This window comes from Ictidomys tridecemlineatus, chromosome 8, assembly GCF_052094955.1.
Source record: "Ictidomys tridecemlineatus isolate mIctTri1 chromosome 8, mIctTri1.hap1, whole genome shotgun sequence".
In the NCBI taxonomy this organism is placed as follows: Eukaryota; Metazoa; Chordata; class Mammalia; order Rodentia; family Sciuridae; genus Ictidomys; species Ictidomys tridecemlineatus.
In genome coordinates, this window is record NC_135484.1 from 48,236,245 (window position 1) to 48,258,004 (window position 21,760).

General features: G+C 35.8%; 2 protein-coding genes across 8 annotated transcripts in view; one reads left to right on the forward strand and one right to left on the reverse strand.

The window, feature by feature from the left end:
- LOC120889121 (uncharacterized) overlaps positions 1 to 21,760 on the reverse strand; it is a 169,688-nt gene that overhangs the window by 124,686 nt on the left and 23,242 nt on the right. The window lies entirely within an intron of this gene.
- The window catches only part of Hs3st5 (heparan sulfate-glucosamine 3-sulfotransferase 5), a 256,107-nt gene that overhangs the window by 37,472 nt on the left and 196,875 nt on the right, over positions 1 to 21,760 (forward strand). The gene's annotated exons all lie outside the window — the stretch shown is intronic.

Below are 21,760 nucleotides of genomic sequence, written 5' to 3' on the forward strand. Positions count from 1 at the left end.
TATTGATATTCAGTTTGTAGGATTTTCACTCTTACCTGAGAAAGAAGTGATATAACATTTAAACTGCAAATAATGAAGACAAATGATTTTACTGAGAGATGATTGGTTAGAAGACCAAACTCATGCCCTAAGGATCTTATAAGAAGGAAGAATATGATAAGGAGAGTGAAAAGATAATGGTTTGTTCACTAATTTTTAGCAGACCCTAATAGTTGAAGCTTATTCAGAAAATGGAAAAAAATTCCTTTTTTTTCCCAGGATGTTACACCCCAAAATATTTGGTCTCTGAAAATTTTGCCAGGAATTTTCATTATTCAACATTGCTTTTCAGTGTTTAACTTCTTTAACCTCACTCTATGTATCTGAATTATGGTCCTAACTTTGACTTAAGTGGTAAATGGTTGATGATTGATAGTTTAATTTTGCTTATGTACTTGCATATAGCCATGGTGAATAAATAAGACTAGGTAAACTCTATCATTAATAAACTTAAGCATGACCTTCCCTTGGCATTTCACATGTGCTGCCACATCCCACTGATCATGAAGTTATTATCTGTAGTTTTCAGCAGGCCTAGGTTACCGTTACCTTGAATCTATTTTTGAGGATTATGCTGATTGAAAGGAGTGACTTTTCTGTCTCTCTCATGACCTGGTTAAACCCCTCAAATACATTTAAGTGTATCCAGGGTCATAACAAATAAAATGAATGTGTGCCTGAAGTATAGCTTCCAGGCTGCCACTTTGGTAAGAATAATTCAGCACCTTTCTGGTAACTTCAAATATTTGCCAGTCTTGGAGAGAAGAACAGCATACAGTATGATCTGCAGCTTGGAGAGCAAACTTAGTGAGTCATCAATGTTGTTGAAAGCCAACAATAACTAATGAATGTGTGCTGTGGTTTTAATACTGGAAATCAGCATTCAGTTTTCCATGAAGCTATTTTTTCCTCTTCCAAATCCTTTAGGAGACTTTTCTAAGTCCTTGTTTGTCCTTCCATTCTTCTAAATCTGGCAGGCATACTTAAGTGGTGATGATGGGCAGCTAGTGGCACGTGGCAAGGCTGTGTCATGGTCCTGGGAGACCTATCCCATTGTGAAGAGAACCCCATGAAGCAGCTGAGGACCATATGTTCAGCTCCTTTGGGATAGGGCTGACAAAAAGAATGTCAGTGTCCCTGCCACTGAGTTCTGGTCAAGGTTTCAATCCTAGGTGCAGAAATAAAGGAACCTAAGGTTTCCCAGATTTGAGATAGAATGCTGGGTGGGAAGCTCTGATGCCTAGAATAAGGAAAATAGTATGGTTTATTTCAGATGTAGATGCCTTAAGTGTATAACAGTACCAGTACCTAGGATTCCAAGGCTATATGTAGACCTTACTTGCTGCTGGGATGGAACTTTTTAAATTACATAATCCTTGTTCAATATTGAGTCAGGTGAGCTAAGATTGTAGGGTTTTTTGGTTTCAGGTTTCTGGGTTCATTATTTTCTTTTGATACCAGGGATTGAACCCAGAAGTTTAACCACTGAGTCTGCATCCCCAGCCCCTTTTTATTTTATATTTAGAGGGAGGGTCTCACTAAGTTGCTTAGGGCCTTGCTAAGTTGCTGAGACTGGCTTTGAGCTTTCTGCCTACCAAGTTGCTGCGATTATAGGTGTTCATTACCTCTCCTGGCCAGACTGAAAGGTTTTGACAGAGGGTCTGCAGCTGAAAAAATGAAAACTGAAGGCATCTCTTCCCCAGTACAACACATTTAGTGTTTTAGTGGGTTTTGTTGTTGTTATTTTGTTTTTTCGTTTTGTTTTGTTTCAGTACTGGGAATTGAGCCCAGCGGTGCTCTACCACTTAGCTATATCCTCAGCCTTCTTTAAAAATTTGTATTTTAAAACAGTCTCACTAAGTTGCCTAGTTTGGGCTCAAACACATGCTTCTGGCGTCATATCTAAGAGAACACAACCTGAAGTCTGCCTAAAGCACTATTGCAATATTAAGCCACTTTAAATTTTGACCCTTAGTTTTTTAGACTTTTATAATTTTTCCTTTTGCTGCATCATTGTACTGTCTTCACCAGCAGGTGAGGATGATTTATTTGGTGTCAGAGCACAGGAAGGAAGCGATGTTCAGGAAGTCTGTTTGCAATGATAGGTCATCAGCACTGAATCTGAGAAGGAGCAGGCAAGGGCAGCACACTTCGCTGCCTTCTTTACCTCGCGCAGAATATTCACTAAGCTGGAATATATTTCTAATTATTTTATATGTATTTAAACTAGTGTCCATACTTTAAATGCTCCCAAAGGCAATTATCACTAGAAAATTCAGGCTTCTCTTGCCCCAAATCAAAGTGGATGTTGTTATTAATAGAGGACAACAGTGCATGCTTGGAGATCAAAGGCCTGACTCTAAACCTTATTAGCTGTGTGAATATGGGCAGGTTTTATCATATGCTTTGTGTTTGAATTCTTATCTATAACACAGGAATTGATGGCAGCACCCACCTTGTAGAGTTGTGAGAACTAAATGAGATATGATAGGTAAGTTAATTAGAACATTGTCTGACCTATAAGAAGCATCTGACCTATAACAAGTGTGAGATGACAATAGTGTAGTTAGTTCTAGAATTTGGTTCTGATAAACTGGTCAGTACAGATCCTGATGGATCTTTTTCAAGATCTGTTTATTTCAGACAATATGAAAAGGAACTTAGAATATGTGTAGCACCAGATATGCATATCTGAAACAGGAAACATCAAGATCACTCAGATATTTCTATCTTATGAAGATATTTTTTCTCTTAAAAATATAAGTCATACCTTCTAAGAGTGAGAAAATTGTCTCTGTCAATCTTTTTTGTTTAATTTATTTGAATTCTAAGCATCAAAATAATACCTATTAATCAAAGTTTTCATGATTACTTTCACCTGCTACAATTGACTTCTTTTTTTTAATTTTATTTTTAGTTGTCAATGGACCTTTATTTTATTTATTGTGACATGGAGCTGAGAATCAAACCTGGTGCCTCACACATGCTAGCCAGGCGCTCTTCCACTGAGCTACAACCCAAGCCCTGCAACTGACTTTTTAAAACAATTATAGTACCTCTTTTTAAGACAGTAATTTATAGAAAAAATTAACATTGAGATTCATAAAAACATGTTCCACTTACTGTTTCTAAAATAATGTGTGATGAATACTGTTCATCCTATTGTATTCACTCTGTGTTACTCATTCTGGCACTGTTTTGCGAGTCTTAGATACAGGACTAACTTATTCCATCCACACATTAGTATAGATGCCTTATCCACCTTATAGACTGTCACTTCTTGAAGGAAGTAACTAGCCCTCACATCTAGCATAGTGCTTCATTCATAGAAAGCACTTGGTGGGTTCCTATAGAACCATAACAAATTTTAGAACTATAAGAGAAAGGCCTTCATTAGAAATAAATACGAATATAATGTCAGAAAATTGATCTGACACTTTTCTTATGAGCCCTGCTTCCTTTCTTCCTTCTGTGGTATTCAAACATGATGCCTTCTCCTCTCACTCATGTTATAGCCTGCAGATCCCAAGGACACCCCAGGTTGGGGTTGGGTGTTCCTTCAGTATATCCCCACAGTACCTTGGACTTCCTCAATAGTACAGATTCTCTCACTTTTGTCAGTGCTGCTGTAATTGCTTGTCTCTCCTCTAAGCTGGAACCTTGTGAGCATGGAAACTGTGTTTGTCATGTGTTGTTCTCCTTCTGCCCAGTGCACAGGTGCCTGATGTGCAGCCTTTACTCACTTATTCCCTAAACAGCTGAAATAATGCCCAGCTCTGCTACTAATTAGTGCTGTTATCCTGGGGAAGTCATTAGCCTCTCAGGGCCTCTGTCTGTGAGATGATGATGATGGACTTGATCAGGGTTTGAAATTCGGTGTTCCAATTCCTGATTTTGACATAGCGTTTTTATTTTGGGGTTTTGTCCTGTGTTTTTCAGAGAATCATGCACTCCCATTTTTCTGCAGACACCATTTCTTCTGTCACTCTTTTGTTCATGTGATCTTATCAGCTCCTGGAACCAACTGAAGTTGCCACCATGCCCTAAGGATGACCTCATGTTCCTTTTCAGTTAGTTCTAAAGTTTTGAATCTCTGTGTTTGTTTTTTTTTTTAATACGTTAATTTGTGCCACAGTTTCCATTTACATATAACGAGGAGCCTTTGTTTTCATCCATCTATCTTCTTGAAGATGTTTGATGTTGGTTCTTTCTGTCTGGTAAAGCTTATGAATTCCCAAGCCTACAAATTCATGGTCTTGACTCTGCCCTATATTTTAACAGAGGTGATTATATGTATTTGTGTCTCCTCTCCAGATATTTTTATTAGCACCTTCAATAGTGCTAATTCTTAACACTATGATAAAGATAAAGTTAATCTTTTAAAAATGTTATCTTAAATATATCTTTAAGATGTATGTATGATTTTTAGAAATTCCTTGTGATTAATTTGAAATTATTTTCTTTCTGTGGATTATACTCATGTCGGTTTGTTATAGAGATGTCTGAACACATTTTAATTCTGAAATAATAAGAAATATTCATAAATATGTGCACATATGTACTCATGTATTATAGATACATTAATAACTACATGTCATTAGTTATATCCTAGGACTTTTTTCTTTGTGGCAAAAAGAAATACAGAAACTTAGTAGGATCCCCAATGAATCTTTTGCCTGAAGTCTGATTATCTGAAACCATGAGGTGTCATTCTGTAAATATTGCTGCTTAGTAGATGAAAATACAGTTGACGTGGGCCAATATTTACTTACAGTTGAGTGGAATAGAACATGCTGCCTGTGCTGGGTAAAAATGTTAATGCAGTAGTTTCTGAATGAGATGAATTACTGTTCATTTTGTATCAAAAAAAAAAAAATAAAACCTGTAAATTTTGTGAGCATGTTTATCTGTACTGACAGAGCAGCTGCCTTTATATCTAGAAATGTGCCCCGTTTGGCCCACTGTTGCTACCTATCTCATGGTACTCTGTATGCTTAGCTAATGAAAGCACAGACATACAATGAAAGCAACTTTCCAGTCTAATAGAATCTGTGGGACGAACACATGGAACTGTTCAAATAAGTGAGCTCCCTTCCACTTACGACTGTCTTATTTGCCACTTGGTACAGCAGGCCTGAAGATTGTGCAAGCTGTGAAGAAGCCACTTTGAAATGGTCTGGCAGTCCCTAAGCAATTGTTTTAGTTTCTGTCACAGTAGACCTGGTTTATAGAGCACTAAGGAACACTGTCCTTAAGAATATTAAGCAGTTATGACTCCTACATGGGTTCTGAGTAGTTCTTTCCCTTCCATATATTTTCCATGTTCTTAGACTGTTGTTATCTCAGGCATCAGAGTATTTGTGGTCACAGGCTAACAATGACCTTATTATGTAGCAATTTGATATCTGAAGCAGCAGTAGCTAGATATGTCAGCTTCTTGGATATGGCCTTGAATGAGTGTTTCTCTTTGGGGGAAATTCTTTCTGCCCAATGTGTCTGTGGCAGAGTTAACGACTGTGATAGTCAGTATACTTATTCTCCATCTTTGGTTTTATTTCCCACTTAATTCTTTATTGGGAGAAGGGACTATAAATTTATGAAGGAATTATTTATGAGACTGACACTATTTTTTTATCAAAGTTTACCAATCATTTAAGAACCATTTATTATTATTTTATAGATATAACTTATTTATTGTGAATATTTGATCTGAATTAAAGGGCAGTAAAAAAGATAGTTATGATTCAAAATAGTTTTTTTCAACTCCTCTTTGATCTAATGTATTTCTCTTATTGTATTAATGTGTGTGTGTGTGTATTTTTCATGTGTGCATGCACATGAAAAGAAAGAAAAGGAAAGAATGAGAAAATTTGAGTAAGCACAATCTCTTTCAGAATTAAAAACCTTGCTTTGGGGTATAATTCAGTTCGGATGCAAGGCACTTAGTTTGAATAAAGTTTTCTAATGCTTAATATTTTTCTATCATTAGTATATAAATAATTATTTGAGGTTATGCATCTCCATCCAACAAGAAAATCGTTTTCTGTGAGTACACAAACATTCTCATTTTCAGGTATGAATTCAAAATTGAGGGAAAAAGAAACAAATTAATAGAAGAATTAGGCATTTGATATTTGTAGGAATTTTCAAAGGTTTCTTCACCCATTTCAGACAACATTAGTGAAACATCCTCAGTTTAGACCACTTTAGAAAGATACATTTCAGGAATTCAAAGAACATACAAAAAGTCATCTAGTTCAACTTTTTATCCAAAGCTAGAATCCTGCTAAGTATCCTTCTCAATTGGTTGTCCAGACTCTGCCTGATCACTTCAGGTAAGTCCATATTTCAAGTGAAGGAGAAGCATTGGGTTGCTGGTGAGGTTTAATTCTATAACTTTTTTTTGTTTGTTTTCTATACTGAGCTGAGTTTGCTTTCATATATCAGCTCTCACTTCCTTAGTGCATCTCCTGAAGATAAGCAAAATTTATCACATCCTGAATTATCTGAAATAGAGCAAACTTTGTGATGTTGCCTCTTCTTTAGGTATTTCTCTATGGCATGTTATTGACAGCCATTGCACACAGGGTCCTCTTTCTGAATGAATATTCACACCTAGCTTTTCCCAACTATTTAAAATCTCTCCCAGGTTTTGTGTCATGCTTCTAAGAGATGTCTTTCCTTTCTGGTCATGCTTTCTCATTTCTAATTCACCCAAGAAAGCCCCACAGTCTGCCTTCTCCTTTGATCTAAATTCTACTAAAACACGCTTCTATGGGATTAGTAATGATCTGGGCATGGAGTCCTGAATATACTTAGTCTTTCTGCATCATTTGACCTGTTGGCTTGTTGAGGCCCTTTTCTCTTTGAAGGTCATAAAAATTCTTCCTCTTTCTTTCCTCCTGACTCTGAGCTGCTTTCTTCAGGCTTCTTTGCATGTTGACCATTTTAAGGCTACAGTTCATGTTTTTCAAGATAACATCCATCAGCTTTTCAGATAATACACATACTTACTGAGTGGTCATATAGGTTGTTATGTGTTACCATCCATATTCTTGAAGTTCACAGATACATATCACCATTTCAGGTCATTCTTCAAACTTTCAGAATTCAGTTGTCCCATAAACCACCTTAGCTTAGCTCCTCATCATTTCCTGCCTGTTTTACTAAAATGATTCCCTGGATGGTCTTTATGGACAATACATGTCTTCTCTGTGGCTAGAGTAAGATTCCTCAAACAATTCAATTGTTCTCTGAGAAAGAGCGTTCAGTGACTCCCTTTGACCTACTGAATATTTTTCAAACTCTTTGGTTTGTAAGTATATGTGATTCTTCAGGACTTTTTCCAGGTTACATCTCTTATCTCATGGAAAACCACTTTCTATCTTAAATCTCTCATCTGTAGATAGAAAACTGGCTTCTGTGTTAAAACTTGATAGTCTTTCTTGCCTTTGAATCCTGTCCAGTGTCTTCTTCCAGAAATTTCTATTGTTCCCTCGCTCCATCAATCTACTTCCTATGTACATCAAAGATGACACTCTACCTCTCTTATGCAGAACTTAACTAAGTGCCTCTTCTGAGGCCTCTGAGAGTCTCCATAGTGTGCCTATCTTAGCTGTGTTGTGATTGTTCTCGTATGCGTCTCTTTCCCACAAAACCATGAACAACTTGAGGGAACTTCATTCTCAACTGTGCAATGGTGTTAGGAGATGGAGCCCTTTGGAAGATATTTGGATCATATAGTCTCCTCCTTCTTAAATATATTAATGCCTATATAAAAGGGTTTGCAAAAGTGGGTTCTCCCTCTTTTGCTTCCCTGCTATATGAGAATACAATACCACCTTCTGCTATGTGAGGAGCAGTGCGAAGGCCCATGCCAGATGCTGGTGACTTGATCTTGAACTTCCCAGGCCCAAGAACTGTAAGAGTGAAAAAGGGACTAAGACAGCATTATCTGTCAAGGTCTTTAATAGATTTTCTGAAAAACAAGAAAAAACACACTGGTCCTCATGAAACTTAAAAAATAACTAAACAACCACTCTTTGTTTCAAATGCTGTTTACTACATTCCTCATTCCAATATGTATGATCATTTTAAACCCTCATCTTGCTACAAACCATATTAGCTAACTTTACTGTCAATACCCCATGCAGAGTTGTTCTTTAGAACACACCATGGATGTACTTAGTGCTAGGCATGTCCTTAGTGCTAACGTTTATCTTCTTTCAACCTCAGAGTAGCTATAACAGTACTGGTATTCTCTCATCACATGTGAGAAAATAGAAACATAGAGAAGTTAAACCTTGGGCTTGTGTCAAGCAGAATTTCAGACTCAAAACAGAAGAGTTTTCAACTAGATCAAGAGGCTCTTTTCAAAGATTTCACTTAATGTGCTGATGACAAAGGTGGGATAAGACCTGAATTCCAAGCCCCAAGGGCTGGCATAAAGGATACCCTTCCTGGTGACACTATCCATTTATCAGACACTCCAATCAATCTCCCTAGCTTACCTCTCTTCATCCTATCCAAAAGGACATTACAAGGAGCTCCCTAATGCCTTGAAGAAATCAGTTTCCACCATATCCATGGTGTTGCCTTTTTCTTCTCTGTAAATTGAGTACTCTATAAAATGGGGAAGTAGACTACACCTGAGGTTCAGTGCTTGCCAAATAGCAGGCCTTATAAATGTCTGTCAAATTATGATTGGCTAGACTTTCTTCCCTGTTCTTTCAATTAAAAATCCACTAATGACTTGCATAATGCATAAATGCTCAGTGTAGTTACTTTTCACGTTCTGAAGCTTGATGCCTTAGTGCCAGATGAATACAAAACAAAAATTCTCTTCAGAGACTGGCTGGCTACCTTGCATAAAATGCACATGGTTATATGGCTGTTTTAAATCAGCCTGCTGCTTGCTCCAAAACAGCTATCTCTGAAATCACACGTTCTTCAACTAGTAGTTGCACTGAAGTTCTGAGCGGGAGGACAGGTGGACTGAACTCAGCTATATTGAACTTCTTTTATCTCCGAAGAAAAATTGTTAGCCTCAGTGAGGGCTTGAGGCTGAGAGCCCCTGTGACAGAAGATATTTGGGAATTTTCCTAGAAAGAAACTGAGCAGGGTTAACACCCTAGGATTGGGCACTGTTAGATCCACAGCCCATTTCCAATGTTTTTCCTTGATAGTGTAATCAGTAGAGTTTCTTTTTCTTATATAATAGATTACTTACAGCATGTATTTTCCAGTTTTCATCCATGAGGGTTGATGGTTTCTTGATTTAAAAAAAAAAAAAAAGGTCACACTGTTACACTTAAAACTATCTCCCTTTTTTTTTTTTTTTTGACTTTTTAGGCAGATGTGAGAGTACTAACACAAATGTCACCTAGTAATTGTTAGGTTATAATTTTAGAAATAAAAAGTGCATTCCCAATGAGCCTATGTTTCAAAAGAAAAATTTAGCAGCCACTGTGATAGACCATCTGGTATTCAAATCACTTTAAAAAAAAAGCATTCGTAGTAGTGTGAATTCTCCTAGGACAAGGCTGGTGAGAAACAGGAGACTGAATTGAACAACCTTGAAGGAAATGAAATCCCTTTTGGCATTATCTCTTTCTGTGTGATCTCCTGTCAGTAGTCCAGTTTTAGTCTGATCTTGATCAGAAGGGCATGATTGATAGAAAAGATTTCAGAATGGGACTTCATCTTCTTAGAGTTTTTTTTTTCCCCATGATATATTTAAAGAAGGTCTGAATTCTCCACTTAAATCTGGCCAACTACTGATTATTCTGAAGATCCAAAAAAAAAAAAAAAAAAAAAACAAAACCATAGATCAAATCCTTTGTCTTCTTTCTGCACTCCTGAGGGCAATAGCCAATGCATTTATTAAAGTGTACACTTGTAAAGAAGCTGATTCATGATGTATTTAATATCTTCTAAAACACGGCTTTTAGCTTGTTAACTAGATTCTTAAAATGTAATTACAATAATTATGATAGAAATTTTTAAAACCTCATAGCATAATATCTTTTTATTTATTAATCATTTTGAAATAGTACACAAGTATGAAACTTACAAAAAAATGTTATTCATAACTATGCTGTTTTTCAGTGACTATTGAGGAAAGAATTATTACATAATAACTTGAGATAGTCTTTTTGGCTTCTCATAACTTATTATAATCATTATTATAAAATAAACATCACTTTTCATTTTCATGAGAGGTACATACTCACTGTTATGTTACTCATGGCACATTTTGTTCTTAATTAAGAACTGTGGTCAAAGAGTATCAGGACCCAAAATGTTGAACTTGGATTACAAAGCTCCTAGAAAGATAGTTTGTAAAATTTACCTTGTTTAAATTTTCTGATTTCAATTCTGTCTATCACTTTAGTAATGACTACAAAGTATGAAATCTGTACGTGTAGAACATGTTTCAATGAAAAATTCAAAGTGTGAGTGGTTTTGGAAAGCACTGTTTTTCACAGTCTTCTGAGGAAGACACCTAACAAGTATTATTACAGTCTTCAGCTGAAACAAACTGCAGTGCAGTGTGATGGGCTCAACCTTTCACATCTTCAGGTTTATAAGACCACCGCCACTTGGAATGGTTTCTCTGCCATCTTCCCAGATGGGAACAAGGTGCTAAAAATAGGTAACAGTATTTGGTGAATTAACTCCAAAGTCAGGACATTTTAAAGTAATAATAAGAGGAAGATAATTGTTAGAATGTCTTTAAATTTCGTATCTTCAAATTAAAAGCAAATATCCAGGCTGGGCACCGTTGTGCAAGCCTGTAATCCCAGCCATTTGGGAGACTGAGACAGGAGGATCAAGAGTTCAAAGCCAGCCTCAGCAAAAGCAAGGCACTAAGCAACTCAGTGAGACCCTACCTCTAAATAAAATACAAAATAGGGGTGTGGATGTGGCTCAGTGGTTGAGTGCCCCTGAGTTCAATCCTCAGTAACCCCCCCCAAAAAAAAGCCCAAATATTTGCCCTCGTAGGCCATATAATATCTCATGTTTCTTGGATTATTGGCTGTACGTGTTGTTGATTTGGAAACAGCTGCAACATCTCTGTTCTTACCAAGGAAAAATTTATATATAGTACAGATCAGTATCCAATGTGCATTAATTTTTAAAGCAGTGACTGAATTGTCTTTGACAGGTGTATATTTGGTGTAAAAACTACAATGTGGTATCATATCTCTTGTGTCGTAGATTTAAAAATTTATATATTCCAGATTGCAACATATAATATTGCTTAGAAACACAGTCACTGATTAAATGTATTTGTTAATTCTTTCAAATATTTCACCAGCCAGCATTTATTGACATCCTACTGTGTATCAGGCACTCTTCCAGAAAGAATGGCTTGGATGTCTTTCCTGTTGCAGTAATTGTGTGAGGCATTCAGAATGCAAAGTTCATAAAGCAGTCTGCTTTCTTAGGGACCTAGAGATTTTGCTATGGGGCAATTAGAGACGCTTAGTACCTGATTATATCAAGTAAAACAAAATTTAAAAATGCCGAGATTATGAAGCAGTGATCCCATCATTGTTGAACTGACTTCCCTTTATTCAGTTCCTTGGGCTGACTACATCTTACATCCTGGTCATTTGGGGGTCAAAAAAATGACAGGAGATTCTGGAAGGAGTTGGAACAGACATAGTATAAATGCTTTCTCCATGAAACTGTTAGTGATCTGCCCAGATAATCAATCACTCAAACTCACAAAGCTTATGGCTCTTGTAACTTATATTTTTATATCTGTGTCAGTGTATCTGTCTGTCTGTCCTCTGTCTCTGCATGGCAGCTCTGGGCTCTAAGAGCAAGGGTAACAGAAAATAGGAAGTGGAAAAGTATGAGTCATTTATGTTCCTTTGCTCTTTTTATTAATAAGGGTAAGATTTCAGAGAATTTTTAGGAGCCCTCTAAAATGTTGGTGTCTGCCTGGCTACCATGCCAACGTACTAGTGATATTTTTAGACCCATACTCAATTCCAAATATAATACAATATACCAGTGATTGGTGGAACTTTCAGTATGTATATGAAACAGAGTAAAATGTGTCATTGTATTGATTTTCTGATTTATACTGTATAGAAACACACCTAGTGAATTTGGCCATTCAATAATTGCCCTTTGGTTACTTTTCCTGAAGAGCACATTTAATAATACACTGTTAGGGGAAGAAAGGATTGCTTTATCAAATAGTGTTTACCTGTCTGTTTTATTGCTACTGAACATACTTGACAGAATTATTGCATAATTATAATGGATTAATTATGTCTGTATATTCTATGTATTCTGTATTTATAGAGATATCTATAATAATTCCTGAGTTTCTAAAGTTACAGAGGACTAGAACTTATTTCTTTACATTTATATAGTACATCATGTGAGTATGTGGTGTGTGTGTGTGTGTGTGTGTGTGTGTGTGTTAAGATAACATTTTCACACATTACTAGTTTCAGTAGGATAAGATTTCAAGGACTGTTCCTTCTGAAGCTTTTAGGTGGGAGTCGATGAGACTTTGGGCAAAGGGGGAAATTTTCATCTTACTGCAGTGTAGCACACAATTAGGTACTTTATGAGGGGTTTTATGTCTTCTGCTAAAATAGCCAACATTGGAAATTTTCAGAAATAGGATACTGGATTGATCAGATCATTGGTCAGTTCTGCCATGGTAATTTCTGTTGTCTAAAGAGAGTGATGTTTGCTTGATTAGAATACATGTCTGGAAGTAGAGAGTGCTTTTTGTGTAGGCTTCCTGAATCATGTTGTTAGCAACAGCCATCCTATAAGATTTCTGATTTATCCAAATTCTTCTTGAAATTTCAAGTGTGTGGCAGGAAATTACTTAATGATATGAGAAGGGGTTCCTAGGACGTTACATGTCTTTGCAAAGGTTATAAATGGTATATCAATTACTCCCAATTATCCCACAGAGGAAGCTCTTTTGGAATAGGTTTGTGGTTACATTACCAGCACAGTCTCTGACTTAGTTCAGAGGCCCAAATTCAAATCCCAGCCTCTCAACTTACTATGTGAGGCCTGACCCTGAGCAAGTTACTAAACATCTCTGTGTGTTGATTTCTTCATTTTCAAAATGGAGACAGTATGAGAATTTGTACACTAATGATTAAGTATACACAAAGGATTAAGATCAAAGACAGGTATAGAGTCAATGCTCAGTTATGTTAAAAATTTTATATTATATTTTTTATAATTTTCCATTAATACATAATGCTAATAATGTTTATCTCTGGATAATAAGCTTAAAATTGTTTTCTATTTTCCTCTTTATTTTTTAAATTATCTAAAACACACATGAATAAAAGATAAATGTTATTTAAATGAGAGAAGGAAGCTAATAACTCTAATTTATAGCCAAAACCATCAAGCACAGCTCCAGTCATCCAGAAGATGCACATAAATTGCTGTTTCACTTTATTTTCTTTCTTTCTTTCTTTCTTTTTTACTTTTCTTCTTAAAGCATTAATGTTAGAATGTTACTAAGTTACTGAGATCACAACAGTTTCACAAAAGTAAGCAACATCTAATTTTGCAAACAAAAATTAGAGTAGCTTTTATCCTTAAAAATTTATTATTTAGAATAAATATTAAGACAGACTTGGGGCTGAGGTTGTGGCTCATTGGTAGAATGCTTGCCTAGCATGTATGAGGCACTGGGTTCGATCCTCAGCACCACATAAATGAAAAATAAAGATATTGTGTCTACCTAAAACTAAAAAAAAAAAAAAAAATTAAAAAAGACAGACTTAAAATGTGTTGTATTTTTTTGGATTCTTTCATAAATTTAATTAGTGTTTATATAAATTAAAATAAATCAAAAGAAAATGTAAAAAGCAAAATTGTATACTAGAGGAAAAAATAATTTAGGAAGTCATTCTTTGTTAATTCAAGGTTGATCCATAAGAGGGAAGAATGGAAGTTGAAAAATATTTCATATATTTACTTGGGAAGAAAATTAAACTTCTTCATGGTAGAACATAAGCTTGCTATTTTAGTCAGCTTTTGTGTTGTTGTTAACAAAATACCTGACAAGAACAATGTAGAGGAGGATACGTTTATTTGGGGCTCCTTGTTTCAAAGGTCTCAGTCCATAGATGGCTGAGTCCATTGTTCTGAGTGTGGTGGAGAAAACCTGCTCATTTCATGGTGGGGTCAGAAAGTGGGGGTGGGGCACAGGGCAGATGCATCCTTCCAGGGCATGTTCCCAGTGACCCACAGCCATACTCCACCTGCCTATAGTTACCACCCAATTCTTTCAAACTCAGATGGACTAATTAGGTCACAGCTCTAATAATCTAATCATTTACCTATGAATATTTCTGCATCAATATTCCACAGGAGCTTTGGGGAATACCTCATATCCAAATCATAACACTTGCCTATTTTATTAAACCAAATTTATCAATATAATATGATATATTTGGCTAATAACAATTCAAATCTTTTAACATATTAACACATTAAATCTATTTTTTTCAAAGAATTTTGTAGTGCACAGTACATATTGTAGACTAAAGTAAAATGTACATCAGATCTCTAAAGTGATTTATCTTATTTGAGTGAAACTATGCCTATCAATTAGTAACAATCTATTTCCTTCACTCCCTAGCTCCTGGTAACCATCTTTCCACTTTTATTCAAGGAATTTGACTATTTTAGATACATTAGTGAAATTGTGGTATTTATCTTTCTGTGATTGATTTATTTCACTTAGCATAATGTCCTCAAGGTTCATGCATGTTGTCACACATCATAGAATGTCCTTCTTTTTAAAGGCTGAATAGTATTTCACTGTATAGATGATTATACTACATTATATTTACCCAATCACCTGTTAGGTGGTTTCTGCATATTGCCTATCATGAATAGTGCTGCAGTTAATAATGGACTGCTAATATCTATTTGAGATTTTAATATCAATTCTTTTGGGTAAATACTTAAAAGTGTGATCTAAAATTCAAATATTTTCAAGTCCATCTATGATACTTTGAAAACTATTTGCGTGAAAACATTGTGTGTATATAATAGTGCTTTAGAGAACTGATCATATTAAATAAGAATGATCTTAAGAACAATTTGGATTTTAGTTTGGGTATTTTCTCTTTTTCCTCCTAATTTAATTTTATTAAATTTAGTAATCTCCTTTTTAAATTTGAAGCTATATACTCAGAGCATATAACTGTACATACAGATATCTACTCTGAGCTATATACCTTGAACTGTATATACACATGTAAATACTATCATAGTGTCACTTGATGACAGATATACATTCTGAGAAGTGCATCGTGAGACTAATTTGTCAATGTGTGAACATTATGGAGTGTACTACACCTACCTGTCATAGGTCAGTCGCTCCTCATCACCCTCTTAATGCAGACAAGAAACACAGCAAGCACAAGACCTTTGAGGCTGCTGCTGGTATAACATGGCACATGGTTTTGTAGTAAAAGGAAGCCTACATTCTGAAATGATTAAAATTATAGTATGGTAAATACATACATCAACACTATAGTTGTTATCATTATCTAGCATTATGTACTGTATATAATTTTAGGTCCTATACTTTTATAGCACCTTATTGCAATGCCTAACTGCAATAAGCTTGTTTATACCAGCATCACTACAAAAATGTGAATGATATGTTGCACTCCACCATTATGATAGTCACAGTGTCACCAGGTGATAGTAATTTCCAGCTCCATTATAGTCTTAGGGGACCACCATCATACATGTAGCCATAATTAAGGGAAACAACATTATGTGGTGTATGACTATACATATGTGAATGTTGTTTACCTCAGAAAGAGAAGTTTGGAAATTCACTCTTTACCTCTATAAGTCTATTCTGGTTGAATACTCTTACGTTGCAATTTTATTTTCCATAAACTTTTGTGGAAAACATAAATATTTGCAATATTGATATTAAATGAGGGTTTTGCTCTTCTTTTCCATGTGTTCTGTAGTTATAGGCCCAAATTTTTAGGGTCTAGAAGATTCCACGCCCTTTGCATTGTTCTGGAAGTGATGCACAGCAGAGAGCAAGTGCAGGGCTGTCTGGTGCCAAGTTGTGACTAAGACTAAGTCTCCTGGCTGGGACTTGCTTCTCAATTTTCAACACAATTATTTGAGAAAGAAAGCCCTCACAACTGGTTTCTTTAAAAAAAAAAAACAAAGAAGAAGGAAGAGGAGGAGGAAGGGGAATCGAAGGAGAAAAAAAGAAGGAAAAGAAAATACACTAAAAGGAAAAAACATTTTTAAAAAGAGATAATTTTTAAATAAGCACTGAAAATAGACTCTATGTAAAACAATGGTTTAGTGTGGTTGAAAGCCTTCAGGTCCGTACATTATGAGTGGGTTTTTCAATGAAGAATGGATTGCTCAATTTGGAAAAATGAAGCCAATATAGGTTAATATTAAGCTTTGTAATACTTCAAAATGGGTTTTAAGTTTCTTCTGTAAAGTAGCTGAACATTTTCTAACTAATGGTGTATGACCACACATTTATTGTCACCTTTAAAGGAGAGTTTAGAAGTTTTCTTTCTTTTTTTTTTTCTGCATTCTTTTTCCTTGATGCTTGATGTTTAAGACTAGATTCCTGATCAATAACAAATCAGAGCTATAATTAACAACCAGTGATTAGACCTGCAACCTAGGTAGAGGCAGGCTTGGCTGAGTCCATCAATTTTTCACCCAGAGATATATGCAGTGTTATTATAAATAAGTTCTTCCTGTCTGTATTTTTGGCCTGAATAACCCACCTACCTCTGGGAAAGTTTCACGGGGTTCTTTTTGCAGATATATCACTTTTTGATATCCAGAGACAGTTTCTTATAGCATTTCTCATCACAAACAATAACATTCACAAATGCTATAGCTTGTTAACAAGGGAATTTATACATCTCTTTAGAAATTTTCCAGGAATATATTTTTCTTCTGCCTTTTTCTCTTAAAAGAACAAATTCAATTTGTAGGAAGGAAAAAGAATTCCATTCTCTGCATTATAAATTCACTATTTCCAAAACTTTTTATTCAACTGAGTAAATTCAAGTATAAACTAAAGATAGTGTTTATTTTATGACATGCAAAAACGATAGCAAAATATTTTAATTTCTATTGATAATCTTGAAAAAATTATTAAATATACTCCTATTTGATTTTCACAATCTTTTGATAGTGTTTATACTGTTACTCCTATTTTATATGTAAGAATTAAGCCTCTGAAAGGCTTTGCAGATGATAAATGACAAACCACACCCAGAAACAATGCCGACTCTTAGCCATATTATCTTGACACTGATTTTCTTTACACAGAAATCACAATGACAACTCAAAATGTAGACTGGAAATTGGAATAAAGGAGAACTAAAATTTATATATTAACCAAATGCCTAAGGAACTAACAAAGACTGAACTCTAGAATTTGCTATTTCAATTTAGAAATGATAAAAGTCATTTTTAAAGCCAGTATTCAAATGTATATTTTTTAGCTCTTTGTAACTTAAGTAGGAAAGATCAAGTTTTCGCCTATCGATTTTATTTTAGAAAGAAAATCATATTTGTAGTTTAGATTTAGGGGAAACATATTTAAAAGTCCTAGACTGCTTACCAAAGTATTATAAATGATATTACCTCTTAAGGAAAGAGTTGAGGGAAAAGAGGTTTATACTTGAAGAACTTTAGTTGAGAGATTACTTTGCATAGATTTTACATAATTTCTATCAGAAATGAGCTGTACTAAAATCCATGAATCTCTCTGTGTTAAATGTTCCTTGGTTCCTGTTTTTAATAGCAGAACAAAAGACAAATGGAAAGGATAAGAAAAAGGAGGGAGAGAGAGAGAGAGAAAGGGAAAAAAATAAAATCTATTGAAAGAAAATAGTTCCAAATGCACCTCACTGGGCCAAACAGAGCATTCAGTGTGGTATATTAACATGGGCTTGAATAATTCAGATTTTCAAACCACAGGAAGAGGCTTTCCAGTGGGAGAAAAAGTCACCATAATTAAAGCTTCCCTGGCACATGGAGGCAGCTGTATCCTCCGATAGACCCAGAAAATTGGACGTGGCCTAATAGCCTAGAGAACAAGGATGCTGTGGTATAGCATTGTTTGAGAAGTGTTAGGTTTATTTTGGTGTTCTCCAATTATAAAGTCAATTCTCTGGATACCAGCTTCTTTTACATATTAATGCCCTAACCCCTGGCATATGGCAGGAATGCAGGATTCAACTCAGAGATTGCTGAGAAAGGAACAGTGGGTTCAAAAATGCCAGTGGCTGCAGATCACAATTTTGAAAGTTAGCCTTCAAAATGAACAAGGAGATGAGATGTTTTAAAAAAATATGTAACTGACTTTAGAAAGAATTATTTCTTCACAAATCAAATTTACGGGTTTCAAAACATTGAGATATATTACATATCTATAGATATAGATATAATATATCTCACATTTACACACATTTGCTAAATATGTTGCTTAAGTTTTTCAACGAAGATTATATCATACCAAATCTAAGGTCCTACCTAAAATCATTCTTTTAAAGCATTCAAAAATCCCATTTGGTATTAATTTCCCAACAGCCAACACTGATCAGCACCTTTTTGTTTTGTTTTGTTTGGGTTTTTTTTTTTTTTTTTTTTTTTTTTGGTAAAAGGTGCTATCTTTCTAATTTCCTGCCATCTTCCAAAGTCTTCAGCAAGGATGCTAATTGTCATGCTTGTTTCCTGGGGGTTGGAAGCAGCAAAGGGCCTATATGAAATAAACAATTCAGTGTTTTCCCAGAGGCCTTGCCAGACTGAGAGAAACTAAAACATACTGTGGTGTTCCCTGGGGGACTTCACACTAGGCCATGGCTAAGGAAGGTGGAAGAAAGAAGGTAGCAGCAGTATTTTTTCCTTCTTCTTTTTTTTTTTTTTTAAACTACAAGGTTGACAGCTTACCTCCCATGACTTTGATTTTCCACTCCCCTTCCATTCCTAACGTCCGGCAGCGGTGAGATTTTTCCAAGTGGCCACAGGAGATTAGAAAATAGAAATGGAAAGCAAGGAATCTGATGTTTACTGCTCCAGGGAGAAAAGAATTTTATTGTTGTCAAGCTATTTAAAAGCTGACCAGAAAGCTTCTGGGGCCTTTCAAAGGAACTTTTCATTTCTTTTAGGGCAACTTTTCAAATTTTCTTGGTAGACCTCTGTTAGACAGGACTATTATTCCAAGAAATAGTTCTACCATTTTAGGACTACAGTGGTATACTTCACAAAGTATAACCTATTTTAGATTAGTTATTTTAATTAAGGGACTATAAGACACATCACTGCACCAGTCGTGCAACTCACTAAAGGTTGCAGTAAAATGAAATGAAACACTGAGATACTTTCAATGAGACCACTGGGACAAAGATGTAATAGGTTATTTGAGGAAACGATCGTCCATAAACAAAAATATTTTCCTGACTCTGAATTCAAAAATTAAATAATAACTCTGATTTTCATGTTGAAAATTTACTGTTACTAAGGACTTTGCCAAGCTTAGGAGGCTACTTTCTTACTTAACAAAACAAAAATGCATGGCCTCCTTGGGTCCCACCAGCCCATTGACCTGAAACCCATATTTACAGATTGCACTGTTAGTCTAATGATAATTCAAGGTTTTATGATTTTATTACTTCTCAGTTTTTATAGTTCCTAAAGGCTCTGTCTACCGCTAAAGGCGCCCTACTTTAGTTTTAATGCTGAATTGTGAATAAGCAGGTCAGATTATCTTCAAAGGCATACAAATTGAAATCAGATCTCTGAAGGCTCATTCAAAAGGGAAGAGAGAGAATGTAATATTTCCTGCCTTCAAAAATATCATACTTTAGAACTTTTTTTGAAAATAATTGTACTGAATAAACTTTAAATATTCCATTTACCATATGGAAGACAGGAGAATATCGTCAGAAATAATTGAATAGTTCAACTCTCAGAAGACTCAGTAACAATCAGCTGTGCAACCAGCACAAGTCTGATCCTGAGATATTTTATTAAGTGGATTTGGATGACATCTTAAGGCCTGTATTCTTCTTCCCCGGAAGATGTCTGGGTCCTCTTACCTCTGGTTGGTGAAGGGAGTCTACCTCCTGAATCAGCCTTGATTCAAAGCCCTCTCTTATCTGTGAAAGGTTCTGTGATGCTGGCCCATCGCTGTCCAGGTTTTGCTGGCCACATCCCAGCTAAGCCTTTCTTAACATCCTTAGCTGCCAACAGCTGACCTGTATCAGCACCGGGGTCCTGCAGCGTAGTATTCCATCACCCTCAGGAACAAGTGAAGCAGGCTTCACCTGGCCAAGTATAGCCCTTCCTAAGCGGGCCTCTGTTTCTGTCGCCTCATCTCTCCATGTCCCACCACACATCACTCGCCTTGTGTAACTCCCTCCTTCCCTCACCTTTCTTTCCATGTTTTCTTTCCCTCTTTCTGAAATACTTTAACAACGCCCCCCCCCTCCGCCCGTAAACACACACACACACACACCTCTATCCTACCCAACTCCCACTCTTCTCAGGTCTCAGTTAGATCACACTTCTCTGGGCAGCCCTCCCAGGCTGGCTTGGCCTCCTTCCTATATTCTTGCCTAGTTCCAATACCATATACTTCTGCTTTGATCCTTTTTATTATTCTGCATTTAAATCTCTTGCCCTTTCCTCTTTTGTGTAGGAACCCTTCCTAGCTGCTCCTAAGCTATCTGAGGCAAGGGACCAGGACTCACCCTGATGTTATAAGACCTGCCCTACTGTCTCTACATAATAATTTCTCAGTAAACACTCATTGAAGGAATCAGCAAACAGCTTGGAGCCAGCTCATCCAAACTCTCCCAACTCTCGAAAGACTGCCCTCTCCCTTCCATCAGGCCACTGCAAAAAACATGCCTACTATTGCCATTCTACCCCAACCCTTCAAGGTAAATCCTGTCATACTGAGCTATGTCCCAACCCTAATGAGGAGGTTTTCAGAAAGCAATAAAATGAGGACAGGCTTCAGGAACTAATAGATAGGTGCAAGCTGTCCAGAATAGAGAACATCCTTATTTAGTGTTTTATCATTTAGATCTCACTGCAATTGCAACAAAAATCTGGGACAGCTTTGTAATACACCCTCACCACATAGTCTACATTTAGAAACTTGTATAACACATAAAGCACAGATTCCACCTATTTTCTCCTAAATAGAAAGAACAGGTTATACAGTTAATGTTGAAATTATGCTTCCATTGCAGAAACCCAGGGTACAATTTGCTGCTCTTTATTTCTCTTGTACAATGTTAAGAACAAGCATAAATTATAGGGTATTTTCTGAAGGTGTAGTTTCACATTTAAATATTATTACATTTACATTCTTGCTTTCCATTGTGTAAACAGAAATGCATTGTTCCTTTCAAGTCAATGCAGGTAAATACAAACAGATACATTAAATATTGACTTAGGTGCTGATTTTTCTTTTAAAGAAATAGAATAAAACTTTGGAATAATCCTGAAGTTTTACCTTTCTTAAATAGCTCGAGATTTCTTTGTCTAATAGTCAACTAAAGAGAGAGATTATTTCTTGCCATCAAAGTTTGTCTGATATTGATTAGCAATCCTATAGGAACTACCTGTTTTTCTATGTGGAATAGATGTAGTAGAGTAGAAACAGAATGGAAAAAAAATAGAA